A 26,225-nucleotide genomic window follows, 5' to 3' on the forward strand; every position below is an offset into this window, starting at 1 on the left:
TGTGTCAATAGGCCAAATGGGTTCACTGAAAAATCCCCGTTCTGGAGCCGGCGCCAGAAGCATGACGTACTATTACTGCATTTTGCGGGAACGCACCTCCCGCCATGCAGTAGTAGTACGTCAAATGTCGGGAAGCGGTTAAAAAATCTTTTCCCGCAAAAGCCCATCCCCTTATACCTATTTGCCGCATTCATTTCATTCAACTTGTGTAAGCTGCCCCTTCATATACCATCCCCACGATTCCTTCATAAATTATTTAAAGGTTCCCTTTACACTCAGCACACATATATATATATATATATATATATTTATCGGAAAAAACGGCAGCACTCCAAAGGCTTGTGAATAAAAAAGTGTAGTTTATTCCACAGACTCCGGACCCTGGAGGAAACCAACCAGGAGAGGTGGAAAGCGCCATCAGAGGAGGAGAAAAATCCCCACAAGCAAAGATTCCTGTGACTTCAACCAGAAGCCGCAATCTAAAGAAGAAAACTTAGTTGTCAACATTTCCTCAAGGACGCTCAATGAGGTACAACTCAGGGCTCTTAATAAGGGATTGTCTTTTTGTCCTATGAAACAAACAGATTGGTTCCAGTTAGAACTGGACAACATTAAATGATGTTGGTTTATCCTTAAAAAGCAAATTTTCTCCCACAGTTTCCGAACCAGCTGTGGATGCATTTGTTACTGCCGTCCAGAGAGACCTGGACATTCTTAAATCAGAAAAAAACTGTATATTTAGTCACCCCAATATGAGAACAGAGGAGGTTGAAGCATTGAAGCATCTTACCCATGATGACAGTCTGGTTATCAAACCAGCCGACAAAGGCGGGCGATTGTCATCATGGATAAGGATCTGTACATTAAAGAGATTGAGAGACAGTTGGAGGACAGACACATATACCAGCAAGTGTCGTCTGACCCAAGGTTCTCTATTGAAAAGAAATTAAAGACTATGATTAGTGAAGCTATAGCTGGGGGCATTATAGATGAAGATATGAGGAAATACTTACTGATTGAATCACCAAGAACTCCTGTACTTTATGTTTTACCAAAGATTCATAAATCCCTTGTTAATCCACCCGGTAGACCTATTGTTTCTGGGTCAGGGTCGATATTTTGCAATATCGCTATTTTTTTGGATAAAGTCCTAAGAAGTTTTGCGACGGAAGCAAACTCTTATATACAGGATACCTCCGATTTTTTGTGTAAACTTAAGAATACTGAACTGCCACCCAATACTGACATCATTTTGGCTTCTTTCGATGTTGTGAGTCTCTACACATCAATAGACCACACCCGGGGCATAGCTGCAGTAGAACATTTTTTGACAAATTCCTCCTCCTACTCCAGCAATTGCAATAATTTCATAATTAATTTACTACATGTGATACTTACATGCAACTACTTTCTGTTCAGGGACAGCTACTACATCCAGACCCAAAGGACGGCTATGGGTTCAAATGTTGCTCTAACTTACACAAACATTTACATGCGTTATTTGGAGGATCACCACATCTTTGTATCACGCCACTTTAGACGCGTCCTCAAGTGGTGGCGATACATAGATGATGTGTTTGTGTTGTGGACAGGTAATGTGGAAGCACTGAAGGTATTCTTTGACTTCTTAAACTCTATTGACCCCACTGTCAAATTTACATATGTCTGTTCTAGAATGGAAATGCAATTCCTTGACGTAACAGTACGATTAAGGGAGAAACAGATTGACACTGACTTATTTGTGAAAACAACAGACAGGAACAATCTACTGAGGTTTGAGAGCTGCCACCCGAGACGAATGATCAGATCCCTCCCATATAGCCAGATGCTACGGATCAGGAGGATTGTGGACGATGAGACTTCTCTAGAGAAGAGTCTGGATACCATGGAGGCCAAATTCCGCGACAGGGGATACCCTTCACATATCTTGACACAACACCGAAAGAGAGTTATGGACAAGGAAAAACACGAAATACTGAAGAAGACACCATGTAGGGAAAATAGGGATAGACTGACGTTTGTCTCCACCTACACGGAATCGAGCAATGCCATCTCGAATATTATTAGAAAACACTGGACTATATAAAGAATGGGTTGAAACAACCATCCCTGTTCCAGACCCCTCCCCTCTTTTCATATAGAAGGGTTAAGAATCTTAAAGACGATTTAGTCAGATCAGACCTGAGTCCTACAAAGAAATCCCAACAGACATTCCTTTCTAGAGGTAGGAAGGGGTGTTTTCCATGTCTCAATTGTGTCAATTGCAAAACCATTGTAAAAGGCGACATGTTCACAGACAGACGTACAGATAAAACATACTTCATAAGATACTACCTTACATGTAGTTCTTCGTACGTCATTTACTTGCTGGAATGTCCCTGTGGGTTGTGGTACGTCGGTGAGACAAGCACAGAGCTCAAATTGAGACAAAACAAAATTTTTCAATGCACTTTTTGTATCAATTGTTCTCGGTTTCCAAGATCTCTGTTTGTTGTTATGCAACAGGAAGCTTCATTGTGTTCTTCCTAGATAAACATCAGTCCATGGTCGTGAGATGCCACATAGTGAATGGAATGGTATAACACACAATGGGGCAGATTTACTTACCCGGTCCATTCGCGATCCAGCGGCGCATTCTCTGCCGTGGATTCGGGTCCGGCCAGGATTCACTAAGGCAGTTCCTCCAATGTTGACCAGGTGGCACTGCTGCACTGAAGTTGCCCGGAATGCACTGATCTTCACCAAGCCGGACGGAGTGAAGGTAAGCGCGAGTCCCGCAGCACTTTTTTTTTTTTTTTAATGCGGCGGTTTTTCTGAATCCGCCGGGTTTTCATTCGGCCACGCCCCCCGATTTCTGTCACGGGCATGCCAGCGTTGATGCACCACAATCCGATTGTGTGCGCCAAAATCCTGGGGCAATTCAGGGAAAATTGGCGCAAATCAGAAATATTCGGGTAACATGTCGGGAAAACGTGAATCGGGCCCTTAGTAAATGACCCCCAATGTAATCAAAGCTGTAGGATGCATGACAATGGACCGGTGTTTATCTATAGGAAGTAAACATAAAAGCTTCCTGTGAAAAGACAGCAAGCTGAGATCTAGGAAACAGTGAGGAATTCATACAGAAAGTATACTGGAGACATATACATTTAATACAAAATTAATTATTTTGCTTAAAGTGGACAACCCATTTAAGCTGAATACATTTTCTGTCCCTTGATCAGTTTATTTTTTAGTGCCTAGATTATTCTAAACATTTTGGCTTCAATCCATAAATATATGTATAAATAGAGAAGCAGCCTTGGTAAGGTCATTTTCACTAGTAGTATTCTGTCTTCTCTGCACACGGGCAATGTATTTATTTTCTTGTAGAGTTATACAGTTTTGCACCATAATCTTTGACCAATCACTTATACTATTGATTTACCCCAATTGATTTCCGTTTCGGAAAATTGTTTAACTTTTTCCACCAATTGGATACCTTTCTGATCTGCATGTTCTGAATTTCTAACACATAAGAGAATATCATCTGCATAAAGCAGTACTTTTTCTTTACTTTCCCCATAACCAAATCGTTTTATCCACCCTCCCTCCCTGATAACAAGTGACTCAAAAAATAGAGCAAAGGAGAAAGTTTGGAAAGTTGTTTGGGATAATGCCCCCAAAGGCTCGACTTCATTTCTTTTGTGCATCCCACCGCCTAAATTGGGGAAATCTACTGCTAGACTGTTGCTACATATACTGAGCGCAGCGAAAACTTTAATCGCTCTATACTGGAGGAGGGTAGCTCCACCTCTGCTCTTAGATCTACATTCTCGCATAAGACAGATGCATAAGACAGATTTGATAGACCCATTGGTATGTTTTTTGAAATTTGGTTTCATACTATTGTTTGAAATAGTTTAACTATTTACTCACAGATGAGAATTACTGAATTGATTGTGGAAACACATGTCAACAGCACACAACAGAAGATATCTCCATATAGGCTTGATCCTTGCACTGACACTCCATGAAGAATGCTTGAATCTCTCTCTGTATTATTGTTTGGAAATTGTTTTAGGCTCCTGTGTGACCTAATGATAGTATTATGACAAATGTGCTTCTACCATTAATCATTGATATGTTACTGTATTAATGGCTATTCCTGTGAACTTTAAAAAATGGAAGTTGAAAAAACTCTGAACTCTGACTGGGGACAGCATTGATTTGTTTCTCTTCCCAACTTCTGTACAACCTCCTAAAAAGCCTGCAGAAGAAGATAAACTCTCCCCTGTCTAATGTCTTAGATGTGTCCAGAGACAAGATTCTCTGGACAATTATAGCAATAATAGCTTCATACACCGATGGAAGTTACTCCCAACCTAAGAATGATGACTCCCTCCTAATTTTCTATATATCTCAAACAGGAATCCATCTAGTCCTGAACTTTTACTGACCTCCCCTGGCGCTCCTGGTGGCCCACACCGCCGTCTGTGTCCCAGCGCTAAACAGGTGGGCGGCAGCAGTGACCAGGGGAGGTAAATATAAGTTTATTTCTTTCACAGAACTCCATCCTCAGCCCACCTGTAAAGGGAGCTAATAGAGATATCTGGACAAGATGTGTACATATAAGAAAGTGTCATTGGTAGACATAAGAAATAGGTTCTAATTATTCACAATCCAATACAGTTAATGATATATACCAATAAAGTTAATTCACAGTTGAATTCAAGGTTTGGCGAGGTTATGATGATGTTACTAATAAATGTGAAATTTTATTTTGTTTAAATAAATTAAACAACCTCATTAAAATATTATTGGTTATTTGATTAGTGCTAAGGCGGAAAACCTGTCATGCCAAATATATGTAAGAGTTTTATTATGAAAAAATCTAAAATAATCAATTAAAAATGTATTTTAAGGAATGGCATTCAATTATATAATTTATTATTTTTAGGTTTATTTTTTTCAGAGCTCAGATTTCAGAGATTTTCCTCTATAAAATACCAAACAAAAATGCTTAAAACTAGTGTTTATAGCATAAGAAGAACTATGAGATCTGAGGTCTCTCAACTATAAATGGTAAAATGTAATTTCAACAAGCATCTTTCCCAAGACATTTGATAAAGTTCTTGGTGCAGAGAAACACTGTAATGCACAGAGGGGTTTTATTACCTCTATCCATTATACACATACAGTGAGTGATCGTGCTACCAGCCATCTGTCATCAATTTCATTTGCATCATCAACACCTGCCATCCTTATTTTCTACCTTCTCTTGTAATCCAGATTTTTACATTGATTTAATAAAATTCTGGAATGTTATTGTTTAGAATCAATCCATTTACAGTCCTCCAAAGAGAATTTCATTCCATAACATTCAGTTTGTTTTCTAATGATATTCTATTTCACAAAATGGCTTAATTTCTATGTCAAAGGGACATAAATATGCTGTAGGTGCCGCATCAGGTAATGCTGAGCTATGCAGTGTGCCAGCATCAGTCATTAATCATATCATGATGCATTTTGCTTTTTAACTCTTGAAAGAACCCAATAATCACTCAATTAATAAAAAAATATGTGATGGGTTGTTCAGCTATTTAATTGTTTTACATCTATTGTCTAACCATGGTGAAATGCTTACTTTATGGAGTTGAGTTTATATGTCTTAAGAAATGTCATTATTTTCATGATTTCTACTACATTACTATTTCACAACATTTTTGAAAGTATGACCCTATTGTAAGTTGCAAGAAAATTGTTAATAACTATGAATAACTGGCACACGATTTTCACAGTCAATGTATAATTTTGTTGTAATAACTGGAAAGGAGATTGAGAAAATAGGCTTAATAGCACAGGGTTTGTTTGTTATCATTTATATATTATTATATTTTTCCTCTAAACCCCTTCCTTATCCAATCCCTTCCCTTCCTTGGTTGAACTTGATAGACATGTGTCCTTTTTCCAACATATAAACTAGTGGAGGCTCCTCTATAAGGGTCATAACTGTTTATCATTGACAATTATGTAAACCACCTTATATCTTTTTTTTGCAGCTGGGGCAATACTATATAAAAACAGCTGAAGGAAATGTATCATAGTATATGTAAAGACTACTCAGATGGGAGTGCTTTGTTTTAAAACAACCCCAATCAACATTCACTACATTTACTATCACTAGGTTCATATGTAAAATATTATTTACAGCCATATTAATGGAAGAATTCAATTTGTGTTAATAATATTGAGATTCCCAAAGTAGCAAGAAGCTATTTTAAAAATTTTTATCGACTTAAAATTTAGAAATTATTGAGATCACTTGGATAATGCCACTGTATCCTTGCAATCAGCAGCAGAAGCCACAAACCAGTTGTAGTACTATTAGAACTTAGTAGCAGCAAGGGAGTGGACAGTTAAAAAGTATAATTTTATTACGATACTCTATTTCATATACCAAAATTAATGCTCACACAACTTGACGAAAACATGCCCCTAAGGCACCCTCATGTAGACATACGGAATACCTTTTACCAAAATCTTAGGCACCCACATAAAGTAATTACAAAGAAACTAGCAAACGGTAAAGACAGCTGGATAGTATAGGAGTATATCCACCCTACCCTAAAGGTCGTCTCGATGTCAGACCCATATAGGATGCTGCTTACCCATATATTTTGTGGATGCTAGTATCAGAACCAGGGATTGGAGGGAGTCCTCTCTTCCTCTTCAGGAGTTAGAAAGGGGAGGGTGTGATGCCAGCAGACTCACCCTAGTCCCCGACAGCTCCCGCCCTTGCAAGGGCAGTCCCAAAGTACTTTCCCTTGTACTAAATACACATCACACCACCCTGATGTGTTTCCACAAAAATTTTTATCAGAAGAAGAAAATCCAATCATAAAAAGCCCTACAAATAGTGAACAGACTTGTTTTAGTTCAAAATCCTTCAATACAAAGTCCCCCTTTATCAGGGTTAGAACACTTAATCATGCTTACTATGAGGTGGTAGTACAGCTCAAGATATGTTGAGCTGTATATATTGTTCAGACTGGGAAGGAGTGCCTTCACCCATTGGTAGCGCCATGTGTCCACACTGTGTTGTTGGCGTGTGAATGATAGAGTTAGACTTAAAAAGTAAATGAAGGTATAATGCCATTTAAAAAAATAATTACAAAAATCCCCCATTTCCAATATACTATGATTTATTATAAATGACGAAAATCTGACAAATAATATTGCTGTGTCCACAATCCACAGACCCTGTGCCGTAGAACAGGCCCTGGTGTAGAACTATTTGGCACAGTAGGAGGGGTGGAGTTTAATTATATACTGGTACACAATGTGCCAGTGTATGATAAATCCCCTACAGTTTGTTTTGCAACTTGATGAACTCTAAAGAAAAATCTAAGAAAATAGCTAAATTATAGTTTTTTTTCCAGATCCCAAAGAATGAAAACTACAAATGTTATGAATACGTACATTCCGGAGTATAAGACGACCTGGTGTATAAGACGACCCCCCTACTTTCCTGTTTAAAATATAGAGTTTAAGATATATTTGCCGTATAAGACTACCCCTTTTCCAACGCATACAAAACACCGCTAAAAATTTAAAAAAAAAACAGATTTGAATTTAACATGGTCCTTTTTTAATTTAAATTCTTATGACATGCAGGTATATAGCAGGAAAACTGTCACTCATAAACATAAGGCATACAACAACAACATTACCATTACAGCACAGCCCCCAGTAGTATACAGCACAGCCCCCAGTAGTATACAGCACAGCCCCCAGTAGTATACAGCACAGCCCCCAGTAGTATACAGCACAGTCCCCAGTAGTATACAGCACAGCCCAGCCCAGCATTAAAAAAAAAATAAACTTATATACTCACCCTCCGGTGGCCCCAATGTGCTGCGCTGCTCCCCCGATGTCCGCGCGGCTCGTCTTCAGTGTTCAACGCCGTCTTCTTTCTTCTGCTGGCCGCCGCCATTGATCTTCCCCGGTAGGCGCCCAGTATGAAGCGCCGCTGCTGACGTCATACTAGGAGCTGCCCCGGGGAAAAACATGGCAGCGCCCAGCAGAAGAAAGAAGACGGCGCGGAAGACTGAAGACGAGCCACGCAGACATCGGGGCCACCGGAGGGTAAGTATGCGCCCATACACCTCTATCTTTTTGAGGCACATCGCGGGTGTTACCGGTAAGCCTTTGCTGCAATATGCAGCACAGACTTACCGGCTATGGAGAGGGCTCAGCCCGTGAGAGGGCTCTCCATGCAGCGCGATGGGCTATGGATTACCGGAGTATAAGACGACCCCAGACAAGACAGAAGATTTTTCTGTCTTCAAAAGTCGTCTTATACGCCGGAATATACGGTAAATGTATTCCAAAGTGGTTCTAAAAAAAAACTAAAATTATACAATTTAGGTGGAATGGATGATGGAAAAATGTAACACATGTGGCTTCCAAAAAAGTAAAAAATTGTAAGAAGATACGGAAAGGAACTCAATAACGTATATTATTGGAGAAAGTGCTCATAGTGTATTCTAGGGAATGATATCTGCAAAATTGTGTACATTTTAACGTTACAATTAATAACCATTTGATGAAACCAAAGGTGTACCAGAACCATGTTATTGTATATGTAAAAAATAGTTAACCGCTAATAAACTAAGAACATAGAACAGATTTCTGATGCCCTTAACTACTATGTGACGGAAGCAGGAGGCATCACCTTTATATACATATGACACATATGTATGTGTGTTGGCACTTTCTATTACTGTTTGCTTTTTATTGTTAAGCTATGTGTCTGTTATATCGCTCTCACCTATGTTCATTATCGTATTGCAAAAAAAATAGATAAACAGATGTTGTTTTTCTTAATAAAAATGTCATTTACTGCATGCATCAAAGCTATTCCCAATAAATTAGTAATAGATGCATCTTATATGGAACTGGCAGCTGTTTTTATATGACTTGTAGGGCCATGAGCAAGGTAATTACAATGACATTTAAACCTTTAGTTGCTGTGGTGCAGTAAAATACAGTGAACGGTTAATATTATACATTGATTGCATGACCAATGAGACATGAAAAATAATCAAACGTTATTTAAAAAAAGAATAAAATAAAGAGTAAATTGAGATCATCGCAGGAGGACAGAATGTTTGCCTTACTTTGTAGGACAATGTTGTCTACCTGAGCTTCAAAGAAATTAACCTTGGCTGTTGTTCAGGGTTCTTTTGTAAATGTAAAATACACTCACCGGCCACTTTATTAGGTACACCATGCTAGTAACGGGTTGGACCCCTTTTGCTTTCAGAACTGCCTCAATTCTTTGTGGCATAGATTCAACAAGGTGCTGGAAGCATTCCTCAGAGATTTTGGTCCATATTGACCTGATGGCATCACACAGTTTCCGCAGATTTGTCGGCTGCACATCCATGATGCGAATCTCCCGTTCCACCACATCCCAAAGATGCTCTATTGGATTGAGATCTGGTGACTGTGGAGGCCATTTGAGTACAGTGAACTCATTGTCATGTTCAAGAAACCAGTCTGAGATGATTCCAGCTTTATGACATGGCGCATTATCCTGCTGAAAGTAGCCATCAGATGTTGGGTACATTGTGGTCATAAAGGGATGGACATGGTCAGCAACAATACTAAGTAAGGCTGTGGCGTTGCAACGATGCTCAATTGGTACCAAGGGGCCCAAAGAGTGCCAAGAAAATATTCCCCACACCATGACACCACCACCACCAGCCTGAACCGTTGATACAAGGCAGGATGGATCCATGCTTTCATGTTGTTGATGCCAAATTCTGACCCTACCATCCGAATGTCGCAGCAGAAATCAAGACTCATCAGACCAGGCAACGTTTTTCCAATCTTCTACTGTTCAATTTCGATGAGCTTGTGCAAATTGTAGCCTCAGTTTCCTGTTCTTAGCTGAAAGGAGTGGTACCCGGTGTGGTCTTCTGCTGCTGTAGCCCATCTGCCTCAAAGTTCGACGTACTGTGCGTTCGGAGATGCTCTTCTGCCTACCTTGGTTGTAACGGGTGGCGATTTAAGTCACTGTTGCCTTTCTATCAGCTCGAACCAGTCTGCCCATTCTCCTCTGACCTCTCACATCAACAAGGCATTTCCACCCACAGAACTTCCGCTCACTGGATGTTTTTTCTTTTTCTGACCATTCTCTGTAAACCCTAGAGATGGTTGTGCGTGAAAATCCCAGTAGATCAGCAGTTTCTGAAATACTCAGACCAGCCCTTCTGGCACCAACAACCATGCCCCGTTCGAGGCACTCAAATCACCTTTCTTCCCCATACTGATGCTCGGTTTGAACTGCAGGAGATTGTCTGACCATGTCTACATGCCTAAATGCACTGAGTTGCCGCCATGTGATTGGCTGATTAGAAATTAAGTGTTAATGAGCAGTTGGACAGGTGTACCTAATAAAGTGGCTGGTGAGTGTATATTGAATATATTACACTATTAACCTCTTAATGACTTGTTATTATTAATAAATCACATATTCATTAAGGGAGCATGGAGAAAACTCACAGGCCGAGCCCTCTAAATACAAGCATAATACAGGAAACACCCTCCATTAACACTTACAATCGGTGCTGGTACCGATCATGGGTGTTACACATTGTGGTTTATTTACTAGGCTTTATCGCTCCCTATGATGTCATAGGTGAGCGAGAATCAGTTTTCATGTCAGCCTGGAGTCTTTATAAGACTCGAGGATCTGTCATTTTTGTAGATCTAAAACAGTGTGCCAGTGACCAGATCTATAGCAAATTCTCCATATAATGCAATACAGTGGAACCCCTAAAAGTTCAAATAACTTCCCTTTCTGTTGAACTGACAATTTTTTTTTTTAATTTATACAGAAGGTCTTTATTTTTTTAAATGTATTAACGCACAATAAAACCTGTTTAAGTTCTGTTTCCCCGTGACTGTACTGCCCCAACAAATTTTGAGAGCACTGTGAAAGCCATTAAAACTGAGCCCAAAAGAAAATGACACAGAGGTCTTTTTCATCAATTTCCTCGCATTTGGATTTTTTTTGCCCACTTCCCAGTACATTGCATGTAATATTAAATACTGTTACTATAAAGTACAATTTGTTATGCAGTAAACAATCCTTCACACAACTCTGGGCCAAGTCATTAAGTCTTACATTACTGTAGTATGGCAGTATATGATAGGATCGATCAGACAACCTAGGGTTAAAGTACCTTAGAAAGTCTGAAAAATAGTAAAAATAAAAATAAAAAAAAAGTTTAAAAAAATTTATAATAAAAAAACCTAAAAATTCAAATCACCCCCCTTTCTCTAGAACTGATATAAATATAAATAAACAGTAAAAATCATAAACACATTAGGTATCACGGCATCTATCAAAATATAAGAAAGTTTTTTCACTGCGTTTAACACCGTAACGGAAAATAGCGCCCAAGTTCGAAAGTGGCAATTTTATGCCATTTTAAAAAATATACAAAAATTCTATAAAAAGTGATAGAAAGGTTGTAAAGTCCTAAAAATGGCAGCATTAAAAACATCATAAAAAGTCGCAAAAATTACTCCACCCACAGCTCCGCACACCGAAGTATGAAAAAGTTATTAGCGGCAGAAGATGGCAAAATAAAAAAAAATTTTGTACAGGAGGTTTTAATTTTATTAATGTATGAAAACATTATAAAACCTATACAAATTTGTTATCTTTGGCACCAACCCAAAGAATAAAGTAGACATGTCATTTTAGACGCATAATGAAAGCCGCAAAATCCAAGTCCACAAGAAAACAGTGCACCGTTTTCACTGTATTTGGATTTTTTTTCCCGCTTCCCAGTTCAAGACAAGGAGAATTAAATATCATCACTATGAAGTGCAATTTGTTACACAGAAAACAAGCCAGCACAGAGCTCTTTATGTGGACAAATAAAAAAAGTTATAGATTTTTGAAGCTGGGGAGTGAAAAAATAAAAAGGACCAGGTCGTTAAGGTGTTAAACTGCATACAGAATTGCTATTTTTACTCATGAACTCCCTATCTTTTCCCAATAAAAAATAAAACTAATACGGTATACCCTATGGTAGCCTATAAACATTTTATATGGAGCCATAAGTTGTATTCTATGTTTAGCATAAAAGTATTTAAATCTATCCATATCTGGTACTGGGTAATAGGTGTACCACCACTTCATAACCTGGCACAGACCCTGGGTAATTTGATATTTATATTTAATAGTGTTTAGTTATATTCTGAGCTTTCCAGTATTGGTTTACATGCATTTGTGGACCCACATTGTTTGGAGCTCACAATTGTGTTTACATTTTGGATGTTATTATTTGATTTAACCTAAGGTCATCTGAATAGTATTATTGGCATAATGAATAACAGATTATATAGATAAAAAAACTCCATTTTCGGAGGAATTCTCTGAAGTTGGACTTGTGTTACCTAGAATCATGGTTGTCCGATCATTGAAGATCTCAGAATCCTTACATTTCAGTATCTCCAGATGAGCTGTCAATTTTTGCTTTTCAGTGTGTAATGAATAACATAGTATAAGGTTATACTCCATCTGCATAGTAAGAAACTCTGTAAAAAAAATTATAGGTTCCCATAATTGCCGTTATTAAAAATTCTTGCAAAAACAAGCCCTCTATTTGTCAACCAGTGAAAAAAAAATAAGGGATTTGTGATGGAAAAAACTACTCTATCTTGAAGGCTTAAAGGGATATTCTCATCTGAGCATTGATATTTAATATTATTTATTTGCCATATACATGCATTTCCTCAACTGCATGTTATTAAAGAAAATTTACTTGTGAGAAGATAAATTTCCTATAACTGTAGGCATGTTGTTCCTTAGAAATGAGATCTGCTGCTGAAGTGATGGCACAAAGAAACAAGTAATTTTTGCATATGGAATGTGTGGGAGTTTTTCCATGTCCTGTCCTGTGGTAATGATAGCTGCCTATAGCTGCGCATTGCGTGGCCAATGCTTAAAGAATGCAGAGGTGGTCATATCCAAGCACAGTCTTCTCTTTTCTAAGGGAAAACATAGCTACATAAATGGAAAATTATCTTCATACAAACAGTCGCATTCAATTGAAGAAATGTATATGTATGGCAGATAAATTAAATGAAATGTGAATCCCCAGATGAGAACACCCCTTTAAATTCCATATCATTAACCATTTATCGACCGGTCCTTTTTCATTTTTGCATTTTCATTTTTCACTCACCACCTTCAAAAATCTATAACTTTTTAAATTTTCCATGTAAAGAGCTGTGAATGGGCTTATTTTCTGCATAACAAATTGCAATTCATAGTGACTGTATTTAATATGCCATGCTGTGTACTGTGAAGCAGGAAAAAAAATTCTGAATTATGAAAAAAAACACACTTGCACCATTTTCTCGTGGGCTTGTTTTTCACAGCTTTCACTGAGCGCCCCAAATGACATGTCTCCTTCATTCTTTGGGTCAGTACAATCACAGAGAAACCAAATTTGTATAGGTTTTACAAAAATTAAAACCTCTTGTATAGAAAAAAATTCTTCTGGCGCTAATAACTTTTTCATACTTCGGTGTACCGAGCTGTGGGTGGTGTCATGTTTTGCAACTTTTTATGACGTTTTCAATGTTCTAATTTTGAGGACTGTATGGCCTTTTGATCACGTTTTATTGAATTTCTTATATTTAGCAAAATGGCATTTTCGACTTTGGGCGCTATGTTCCAATATACAGGGTTAAACATCTGGAAAAAAAAACATTATTTTAAAAAATATTTTATTATATTTTGATAGATAGGACATTTTGGGATGCGGTAATACATAAAATGTTTATGATTTTCACTGTTTATATTTATATCAGTTCTAGGGAAAGAGGGATGAGTTGAATTTTTAGGTTTTTTAATTTAATTGTTTTAACTTTTTTTATTTTTTCCTATTTTTCAGACCCCCCTAGGGTACTTTGACTCTAGGTTGTCTGATTGATCCTACCATATACTGCCACACTACACTTTGGAAGTATATGGGGATTTTGCACATCCTCTATTACAATGTGCAAATCGCAGATTGTAATAGATAGCCTAAAACATGACATTCCTGGGTATTTGTGTGACCCCAGGCTGTCATGGCACAGATTTATGCTCCCTGATGACATCACAGGGAGCGACGATCCGTCCCAAGATGGTAGCGCCCACGTACCACCTGCTCATCAATGCCATCGGTAGCTTTGCCGGCGGTGATAAAAAGGGTTAACACCATAAATCGGTGCTAGCAATGACCGCGGGCGCTAACAACGGGTGTTTGCTCCATTGTACAGCAAACAGCCGCTGAGTATGAAGAGGACGTAGCCTGTGAGTCCACTTTATACTTCCCCCCCAGCTACAGGGGTATTCCAGTAATCAGCATTATTCATATACAAATGGGTCCTCTAAATATAAGCTAATATGTAATTAATTTAAAATGTTGCTCTCCTTAGCAGAAAAATGCTGCTGGCATACACAGACTCAGGACAGATCATGGCCGCTGGTCACACATCAACATCACATGTTCTTCACCTGCCTGGGCAGGTCATGTGATCACCACTATGCTTGGCTGTAGTTGGTTGGTTGCTGTGCATCCAATATGGCCAGTGTTGTGGTGAGACCCATCTCAGTGAGGTGATGTGCAGTGATGACAGTTACACATCATTACTATGGTGACAGAGCAAGAAAACCTGTTACATCATCACTGGGAGCAGAGAGGGAGGAGGAGTTACTGAGAACTAAAGGATCAAGGGACATGTAGTTGCCAGTGGTGGTGATAACTCTGCCTACTTTACAGAGGCCACAACATTTTGTGAATCATAAAATCAAACTATTTAAGCTCCATTTTGTGACTAATGACATTGAGTTTTGTTATATTCATTTTTTTATAGCATTATGGGTTTTCTTGGAATACCCCTTTGATATATTCCATAGCTAAGCATGTATGCACATTTTATACCTCATGCTAAGTTTTCTTTTCAACCAATTAAAGCCAAAACTTATAAGTTGGACCCAAACTGTGAAAATGTAAGTGACTTGCCTCTGGCACAATAACATCTTTTTACTAAATTAACCTCTTTCCTTTTAGGTACTGTAAACAACTGCTTAGAATATCTATAGTGTTTGCAGATACTGTTATCACTTCTATTTTAAAGACGATAAAACTCTTTGGTGCGCTTTTATGACTTTATTTATGACACGCACTAAATTCAGCTAAATTCTCACTTAGTTAAATTCACTATTAATATTGTTGTCCAATGTTGAATGTACAGGCAACGGATATATTAAAGATGTGTGAGAACCTTAACTTCTAAGAATTTATGGATACTGTGGATTGTTTTACCCTAATGTCTATTCTCAGCCAGAACCCAATGCCATCAGAGAGTTGGGTCTTTAAGTCAAGCTAAGGCATTAGCTTGCACAGACATGCCAAAGAACAGAAAATTCCTCTCTTGCAAGTATTGCACTGTAGTGGCAATGGGACATGAAAGCATAGTTTACATTACCAAAAAACATTTCAGGGAAATTAGCACAATTGGATCTTGTGTAGAATGATAGTGTTGGGTGCAGTTTTGCTGCATATTATGAGAAAGTGTATTATAACCATAGATCACAAGAGCCACCCTTGCTCATAGAAAAGCAGTTTGGCAAGATTGCACACCTCTAGCCACCTCTTTAGGAAGCTTAACAAAAGAAATCACTAAACATATGGCACAATCCAAGAAGTCGAAACAGCAGCTTGGCCCAGAGGCAGCTAGAAGAGTGTTGATGCTTGCAGTTTGCAAATGTGTGTGTTTTAAACATAAAAATAGCAAAATGTATTATTAGGAGCAGGAGTATAATGTTTCACGGTTTTGAGATTTTTAGATTCTATAGAGCCATACTGTTAGTTTTTTTTTACATTGTATATGCCTGTATTAAACATATAACAGTATGAGGCCTAGACTCTTCCTAGCAGCCCCTTATTGTCTTGTATTATTAAAAATGCATGCATATATTTGATAGCTACATAAATAACACTTACTTTCTGTATTAACTATGTTTAGTAGGAAAATGGGCACAGTAGGATGTTTTTTTTTTTTACTATAGGACTGTAAAAGCCAAGACATATTAAAAGCATTCATGTTATTGAATATCTACCATACTAATGTTTTGTAACTGTTTAGAAACTTGGCTAATGCTGGAAATTGCAACTTTAGTTAAATCAACACTGTCTCTTAAGGGTAGTGACAGAACTCCTAAATAATATCTCTATGGCTCTTGGATTGCCATCTCTTCTTGCTTTGGTCACCGTTGCACCCAAAGCTAAACAGAGCATTCACATAATACCTCCCTCACTGGAAACACTTTGATCAAAAAGAAAGTTCATAGCAGATATTAAGCAATCAGTTTTACTCAAGGTAGACTAGTCCTTGTAACCAGGTCCTGAGGAATTGCTCTTCCCAGAGCCGGCCACGGCAAAGTGGGCAATTGCCCAGGGTCCAGCCCCCAGAGGGTCCTTCTGATCCAGTAAAAAGTTTATATATTATCTGTGACATGTAGTGAGCTGGGTACATGTATGCATCCATTGCTGTGTGCAGAGTCCCTGATCTAAGCGGCTGTGCTGGTGGTCTGCTTTACAACCCCTCCTCCCAGGAGCTGTCTGGACTGTAGGGTTGTGGGTGGGGGAAGGTGTCTGCTGTCGACAGAGTCTCTGTGCTTTCTGAATTGCTGATCTGACATGTGTGCACTGTCTGATGACCACCTGCTTCACTTCATCCAGCAGAGCATAAAAAGTAGGTATGTAAAGTGTGTTATGTGACTGTTTATATGTGTAATTTCTTTGTGTTGTGTATGTTTAATGTCTATACTTGTAAATTGTGTACATGTTGAAACACATGTATAATGTCTGCATAATTGTATGTCTTATGTATATTTCATGCTGTTTTGTAATATAACATTGGATTTCTAAGTAACATATTAAAGTATGAGGTCAGACACTGATATTTCTGGTCTTCTGCTAGATTTCTGGACATAGAGCAGCAGACCCAGCCACAGCAATTTCTTTGTGTCCAGTTTAGAGATGAAGCTGCTTTCACAAATTCCGTCTGTATTGCATTTAAAATCCCAATCCAGAACGAACAGGCAGAGACTAAGCCTGATAGCGTTTGTGTTTTAGCAGAAAACACTGGGCACTTGTTGGCAATTGCATATGTTTCTATTAAAACACATATGCAATTGGGCTTACAGAACGTGCAAGGGTGTGGTCACATAGTGTGTTCTTGGTGTTCGTTTTTAAATGCACTGAAAACGCATGTGTTTTTGCATGTTTACCCTGTGTTTGGCTGGTTTGAATCTGCTTTGCTTCAGTTCTGGAAGTGTAAGCAGCTGTGAAAATTAACGGCTGCTTACACTTCAAGTTTAAATTAAGAAAAACGGGTACAAACCAGCCAAACGCATGCTAAACATTCAAAAACGCACCAAGTACAGTCCAAGAATGCACCGTATGATCGCACCCTGAAAGCAGCCACAGGCAGCACTCACACAATGCGTATGTGTTTTGACCTAAGTGCCTAAGAGTATGGTGAGTAGACATATGTATTTTGCCTTTCAGCATTAATGGTTATGATTAACATTTCTAAACACATTTTCAAACTAACAGAGCCTATGAGTTAAAGTGCAAACACAATGTAAATGCATTATGTGAACTCAGCCCTGGTATAATTTAGTCTGGCGTCCGTGCCGCCCATCAGATTCATCAATCTGATGTATCCATCAGGACATGGGTGGCGTGGGCACTATCATACACCGGCGCAGGAGCCGGTGCAGATGACTATGTAAAGAGATGTGAGGAGGGTAAACAGTGAGATGTTGGCTGCATTTGTGGCAATCAGGCAGGTAGATTTTTAAACTGCATATTCTTTTCTAAAGCACTATAGTAGGTTTTGGGGATATCATGTTTTCTGTGTGGGTCTAATAGCTCGTAAGGTTTCTAGGTGAAAATCTTAGGACTGGTTCCCTTTAAGGTAGCAATGGAGAGTTTTTACCACCCTGCAAATTTTACTAACATATTCCATAAATAGAAATGTAGAGCGTACTGTAGGTCCCTTTGGAGGGTCACATGTCAATGATGATTTAGTGCTGTAACATTTATGGTCCACACTGTCAAAGTCACAACTCTGTCCATAATTTTAGGGTAAAAATCTGCGAAATGACACAATACACTTAGAAATCCCATCTCCCGTAATGTTCGGCTTTGGAGTGGGGTCTCCATTATTATCGTCTAGTTTCTGTACTGTATTTGTATTCTCCTCTGTGGTCTGTATTAGTTATCATTCAAATGCAGTATTTGGTTTCTGGGGGAGCGTTTGTTGCTGTACCATGTTTTTTGGCGCCTCTAGGGTTACAAGTGCAGCCCCTCGAAGTTGAGTGGTTTGACAGTGCGGCCCTCAAGCCCATAAAAGTTGTGCACTCATGTGGTAATGTATAAGACTATTATTAAAATGTATCTATAAAATAAGTGTAGGACAAATCATATGTCATTTATGGTAATTGTGTGCATTTCAATGGTCCTCCCAATCTTTCTACCCACTTATATAAAGGTGGCATAATGTCCTCATTTTAGTAAAAATGATATTTTCACGAAAGCTTGTAAAGTAAATTTTGTTGTCTGGGGTATAATAAGTTCGCCTCAGCAAGTGACTTCATATAGTCTCATGCTCAGTCTGTACACAGGTGGGGTTCTATGTTCAACCATTCAGGTGTCCACGGGAGGAAGAGGCTGTATTCACATGTGGCATTTCTTGGTACATTTTAACTGCAATGGGAGGAGCTTTGCCAGAATGCATCTGCATTTTTACTGAAACGCATGTGTTCTGGAAAGGTGGTTCTGGTAGTAATTCCAGAACACATGCGTTTCAGTGAAAATGAATTTGCAGTCTCTAATGCAGATAAAATGCAGTTAAAACACACCAAAAACACCACATGTAAATGCAGTGTCAATATAGCAAGATGTATAGATGCAATTGTGTATTGAATTTCAGCATTTTGGGGCACCAGATTTCATTTTGCCCAGGTCCCCATTTTGCCTAAAACCAGCCCTCCTCTATAAGCGGCAATTTTGGCAATATAGAGTTATAAAAAGTATGTTAATAAATCTGGGATTCTCCAGTTATGTCACCAGAGCGCCTTAGAGAGTCTTTTCTTATCATTTATTTCCTTCTCTGTTATGCTTCCAGTCCCACCTGTCCAGAGTACAAAGAGCAGGTGACGTCAGGGATGTCCTTAAAATAATAATAACAATAATAATAAATCTTCTAGCAGGGCATCATGGCGTCTGGTGGGTATTTACTTGCTGCAATGAGGTGGTTATAGCTTAATGGTTCAGAGGCTTATGTCTGGCTTTTATTGACATTTATGGTCTGATATTATATCTTAATGTATGTGGTTTTTTCATTTGTTGTATGGCCCTCCTAGTAATTTACAGTGTCCATGTTTCTTGTTATTTTGTTTTTATATGTCCTTTTTTACTGGATTTTTTTGACTGTACATTTTGATGCATTATGATATGAACTTACCGGTAATAAAGATGTGATACTGTTTTTCTGAATAAGCTCTCTTATGAAGGGTTTGATAGGGATTCACACAGTTTTGGTGGTTCTTCGAATTGTGAGCAGTACTATGAATTACTATAAGATTTATCCTGTGGAACATTGTTTTGGGTTCTAATAATAAATCTTGGTTCTAATATTTATATCTATGTTGATTTTTCAAATAAGCTTTATAGGTAATTACTTTATTATAGCTGTAAATATTTTTGAAATATTCTTTGCTATTCTGCGGACACTTTGGCTATGAGAAAAAAACACATGTCGGCTGCTTGAGTCCCTGTCTAAGGCCCAGGCTTTTCCCTTAGTGGAAACAAGTCACTGCAGCTTAGCTCCCATTCATTAGGATGGCAACTAATGTGCAGTAACCAGCTCTGACCACTACATAGAGAATGGAGCTGTTTGCTTCCCATTTCATCAGCAGCTGAGAACAGCAAATATTTAGGTACTAGTACTATATAATATTCTGGACCTTTGCTTGTTGTGAAAAGAACTCTCCCCCCCCCCCCCCCTTTAAGTCACTCACTCCATAGCTTAATTGTAAAAGTGAAAATATTAAATAAATTAAAGCACAAATTGGCAATTGCCATAATTATACTGACCATAGCAATAAAGGTAACAAGTCACTTATATTACACAACAACATTTAAATGCTATAAAATTAATCATGGAAATACTGTTTTTCTGTTTTTCTACCATTCCACCCCCAGAAAAAGTAGAACAAAAAGTTACGTCAATAAGGCATAGAAGTCAAAAAATCATGTCATTGAAAATTGCATCTCATCCTGCAAAAATGAAGCCCTTATATTTTTATGTCAGCCAAAAAACCATACCGTGTATACTCAAGTATAGGTCGATCAAGTATAAACAGAGGTACCTAATTTTAACACTGAAAACTGGGAAAACCTAATGACTCTAGTATATAGCCATTGCTTGCCCCTTAGTAAATATCCAGCCAGCATGGCCAGCCTAAAAGAAACCCAAAAATCTCTGTACTCACCTTTCTGATGCCCCCTGCAGGTTCTCTTTTGTATTCAGCTTTGGCTAAATCTTCAGTTCCCTGCACGGTCCCATCGCATATACCTTGAGGTCAGACGGTTGTTAACAACATAGTTTATGCTGATGGTGACGTACACACTATGAAGTCAGTGAGTGGCTTACATCATGGTGTATGCAATGCAGTGCATGGGGACCAGAAGATGGAGCCAGAGCTGAAGACAGAAGAGGACCTGCGGGGGGCGTCAGAAAGGTGGGTACAGAAGTTTTTTTTTCATAGACTTGAGTATAAGCTGTGTTAGGGTTTTTCAGCACATGTTTTGTGCCGAAAAACTTGGCTTATACTCAAGTATACACGGTATAGCTCATAAAGTAGGCCAAAAATAACCACATGCCTTTGGGCAAAACGTCCTGTGGCAGAGAAGGGAATGTACATGGAATGTATAAATTGTGTGGAGGTATATCTGGCTACACTACAGGTTTAATTTTTATGAGAAAAAAGGCACCACTCTATATACAGTATTCACATCTCCATGCCTTTATTTCTGTGGGTCAAAATGTTTTTTGCAACCCCTGACTCTTTAAATAGTGATGTTTCCATAAATGTGTCCCATTCCAGTGTTTTCCCGTTACTGGAACCTCAGAAGTCCTATCTAAATCTGTGTTCCAAAAGCCAGATAGCTCCGTCCCTCAAATATCACAGATAACAAAGATTTGCACATATATGGTGAGAGCTCAGAAGTTTCCCCAGGTCTGTCATGCAGCAGACCCTGCCAGATTCCTACATTTCCTGAAATGAAATCAAAGAAAACTATAGCTTTTTTTTTTTTTTTTTAAAGGGGTATTCCGGGAATATGAACTTCTGACACAAAAACCCATAATGCTATAAATAAATGAGTACCACAATACTCAATGTCATTAGTCACAAAAAGGAGCTTAAATAGTTTGATTTTATTATTTACAAAATTTATGGCCTCTCTAAAGAAGGTGGAGTTATCATTAAGATGGCCACCACTGGAAACTACAAGTTCCATGATCCTTTAGTTCTCAGTAACTCCTCCTCCATCTTATGCTCTGCTCCCAGTGATGATATAACAGACTTTCTTGCTCTGTTACCATAGTAATGATGTGTAACTGCCATCACCACAACACTGGCCATACTGGATGCAATGCAACCAACCGACTACAGCCAAACATAGTGGTGATCACATGACCTGTCCAGGCAGGTGCAGGACATGTGATGTGGACATGTGACCAGCAGCCATCTTCTGTCCTGTGTATGCTTTGCGACGGACCGCGCGGAGGAAATTAACAGACTCATTTAAGGGCCAGTAGCATTTTAATTCTCCAGTACAGTCTAAGTCACCAGCATTTTCTTCTAAGGGGAGCAAAATTTTAAATAACAACTAATTACACAATAGCTTATATTGTACTGACTCATTTGTATACAAATTATGCTGATTCCTGGAATACCCCTTTAACCATTTTTATTGTTAAACGAAGTCAGGGGTTAACACAGTATGTAGGAGCAACCAACAAATTACATGATCATACTTCAACTGTTCACTTTACATATATAATAAAATACATTAAACATTGTACGATTACCATGTCTGCAAAGAACCTTGTTAATAATCCAGAGATTCCTAATACTTTCCTCTGTTTCGAGTGCTCTCTTGTCTACTGACACCCACCGAGAACGGAGCCAGGAAGGTGCGACTCTTCGGACCCTCCTTACTCAGTTAACCCCTTATAGAAATTCATCACAGGTTGTCCCACAAAAGTACTCCGTACAAGTAGCCAAGGTTATAGCTCTCCTGACTTCATACCACAAGCAATACTAATAACAATGGTAACCCAACCCCCCACCCTCCCCACTGGTCCCCTGGCAGAAGAGAGAAAAAAAAAGGGAAAAAAAGAGAAAGGGAGAAGATGGGTGCTACTCATTTTCCTTCCATTTTTCCCAGATCTTGATTTTTCTTTCCCCCTTATTCCTCTTTCTGAACCATAGTTCCTCATAAGTTTTTACTTGTAGGGATAGCTTGAACCAGACGTCCATCATGGGGTACTCACTTGCTCCCCATTTCCGAGCAATACATACCAATGCAATATTGAGAAATTTAATAATAAGATTTTTATGTCCATTCACCCCATCCCCGTCTTTTACCAGACCCAATACCGCAGTCTGGATAGATGGAGTAAAGTCAATTTGCAGCACATCCGAGATTCGTTGGAAGACCTCTCTCCAAAAATTGAGAATACCTGGGCGTTGCCAGGCCAGATGAAGGAAATCTGCACCTATTAACAAGCATTTCCAGCATCTGGAGTCACTTCTTATATTCATTTTATTTAACACCAGTGGAGTGTAATATATTTGGTGAATAAAAAAAAAGTGTATTAATCTATAATTCCAATTAATAGATCCAATCTTGGATCTATAGCTTGACCTGCAAAAAAAGACCCCTTGCACATCTTATATACACTGAAGATACAGTTATATAGCGATACAAAAGAAAATATTTCCAAAGATTTATATATTTTTGGAAACTAATTAAAAAATATCAGACCTTATGTAAATTTGGAATCTTTGTAATTGTATTGACCCACAGTGAACACCATATAAGCAACTGCAATTTTTATTGTCAATTCTACCACATGAAGTTTTTTCCAGCTTCCCAGTATATGAGCTCTATCCAATTATTCATTTTCCCCTAGCTTCTGTCTTATAAAATGGAAATCAAGAATTATTGAAATAAAACTGTCTGTGTGCACATGCCGTTATATGTATTCCTGGCCACGGGCCAGAACCAGAGAGGAGAGGCATATGGCAGTGAACGCATGTAAATCAGCATTCCAAGTGCCTATGTGTTATTGCATATCTGAGCAATTACTATTAATACTGTATTAGGAAGGTGTATCAAGCTAGCTTGTTTATACTTACAGCGGTATTCGCAGTTCGACAAATTAAGGTTATTGTTTGTATGATAAAAAGTTATACAATTTTCCAATATACTTTCTGTATCAATTCTTCACGGTTTTCTTCTTACTTTTTTATTTACATCAAGGGTTAACTTGCAATAACCTATAGTGTTTTGTTATATAAATTCTCTTTTATTACTGTTTCTGTATAGACTAGCAGAAAGGGTTAATGTGCAATGAGACACATTTCTGACTGTGTATCTCTCCGAGTTGTCAGTAATTTTCCAAAGATTGCTTTGCAGAAGAAAACAGACTTGTTTACCAGACAAGTAGACAGCTTGACCTCTAGAATGACAGGTGCTGTTTGGAACTTGTTTACACTTGCTGCCATAGAATATTATGGGGATTCAATGTAAGGAGAACGCCTAGTCCCAGTCCATAGTGTCTTGCAGTTAGGAAACAGAGCTTTGAGGAGAAGACTGTCAGACTACCTGAGCAACCAGAAGAAGAAGCTGAGATGCTGGTACTTTGCCAAAGACCATGGGCTTCTAGCCTGGGACCATGGTACCACCCTTCTGAGAAAGAGAGGGACAGTTAGCCCAGGTTTTTCCTCAGCATAAAGCCCTTCTCCTGCCACAGAGGAGATTGGAGAAGTCAGCCCTTTCATTTGCTTGTATTGCTTTGTACCTGATCTTCTACAGTAAAAAAGGAAAGTGTTCATTGCAGACCCTTACTCTCTTATTTCGCATTGGGGTGCACCATGCCTTACCATCCCTTACTATCCCTTCCTGAGAGCACACATGGTGACACCTCAATGGTGCCTGGTGGACCAATCATAGCTTTTGGCAACCACTAATCTGGGCACTGCATATATTAGGTAAATACAGGTGGATTACACTTGAATTGTCTTTATTCTAAGAATTAGGAGGATAGGTTTATGCCAGATGCTTCTAATTAACAGCCCCATATCATTTATTTTTGGAATGAGTGCCCACCTCTATAAAAGCAGATGAATTGGTGTACTCAAGGCAATAGCAAGGACAAATTCATCAGCAATAATCTCACTTAAGTAATTGTTGCTGTCCATCACTATTTAAAGGGCTATACATATGATACATCAGCTGTAATAATATATGAGAAACCACAAACAGTTATTGATAAATGATTATTATACCAATATTAAAATCAAAATCACACAGACATTAGACTATTAAAATCATATGGCAAATGTGTGTGTGGGTGGGGTGGTGGGGGGGGGGGACCCACTAGCACCAATACATTATAATACATTTCTAAACAATTGCACAACATAAAATGGAAGTGTAATGGTACTGGTGCGGTAATTCAACTTTAAATAGGTATTAACTAGAGATGAGCGAACACTAAAATGCTCGGGTACTCGTTATTCGAGACGAACTTTTCCCGATGCTCGAGTGCTCGTCTCGAATAACGAACCCCATTGAAGTCAATGGGAGACTCGAGCATTTTTCAAGGGGACCAAGGCTCTGCACAGGGAAGCTTGGCCAAACACCTGGGAACCTCAGAAAAGGATGGAAACACCACGGAAATGGACAGGAAACAGCAGGGGCAGCATGCATGGATGCCTCTGAGGCTGCATAATCGCACCATTATGCCAAAATTATGGGCAACAGCATGGCCATGACAGAGTGACAGAATGAAGCTAGATAGCATCTAAAACATCCAATAATTGACCCTGACACTATAGGGGATGGCATGCAGAGGCAGCGGCAGCAGGCTAGAGAGTGTCATGGCGACATACCCTAAATGGACTCAGGCTTCAAACCAATGGGTGGCAGAGAGGAACCAAAGGAGGTGAGCAAGAAGCGCTCAAATAATATCGGTACATGATAAAAGTTTGCCAGTATATTTTGTGGATTACACAGCAGGGTGGCGACAAAGTTAACATAGAAGCCATGAAAACAACCCAAAATTCTGCCTGACACAGCTCGTTTGATAAGGGGACGATGTATGGAGGCAGTGAACTAGTAGTAGATTAAAGGTGCTGCAGTTAAAACTATGTTAGTTGGATCTTGGCATGGAGCTGGCGCTCCGCTGCCAGGCGAGCTTTCGCCAATCCAAGCCCCTGTCTCTAGGCTACTCCCCAAACAGCACTTCTAAGAACCTTTTGTATAAGATCAAGTGTAGTAGCGTTCTTATAAGTTTAGGATATGCCGGGTGAGGGGAATGTAAACAGATGCGCAAGAAGCGCTGAAATAATATCCCTAAATGGTAAAAGTTTGCCAGTATATTTTGGGGATTACACAGCAGGGTGGCGACAAAGTTAACAACTTTGATGTGGAATCCATGAAAACAACCCAAATTTCTGCCTGACACACCTCGTTTGATAAAGGGACGATGTATGGAGGCAGCTATATGGACGACTTTTGGAGGTAGCAATGGAGACAACGTGTGGAGGCTGCTATGGAGACAATTTAATTTGGATAGTGCCTGTATGTGGCAGTCCCAAACATTTTTCAAACCAGAGGAGCAGGTAGGTGGCCCTCCAGTAAAATGGGATAGATTGAGTGCCTGTATGTGGCAGTCCCAAAAATGTTTCAAACCAGAGGAGCAGGTAGGTGGCCCTCCAGTAAAATGGAATAGATTGAGTGCCTGTATGTGGCAGTCCCAAAAATTGTTCAAACCAGAGGAGCAGGTAGGTGGCC

The 26,225-nt window shown here is 38.9% G+C and overlaps 1 long non-coding RNA gene across 1 annotated transcript in view; it reads left to right on the forward strand.

Annotated features, from left to right (window-relative positions):
- The first annotated feature begins 374 nt into the window (after positions 1–374).
- LOC140134200 (uncharacterized) overlaps positions 375–26,225 on the forward strand; it is a 34,125-nt gene continuing 8,274 nt past the window's right edge. The window contains exon 1 of the long non-coding RNA XR_011856116.1: positions 375–529. This is a non-coding gene — a long non-coding RNA (uncharacterized lncRNA). The remainder of the gene's footprint in view (positions 530–26,225) is intronic.

Source organism: Engystomops pustulosus, chromosome 5, assembly GCF_040894005.1.
Source record: "Engystomops pustulosus chromosome 5, aEngPut4.maternal, whole genome shotgun sequence".
NCBI classification, from domain to species: domain Eukaryota; kingdom Metazoa; phylum Chordata; class Amphibia; order Anura; family Leptodactylidae; genus Engystomops; species Engystomops pustulosus.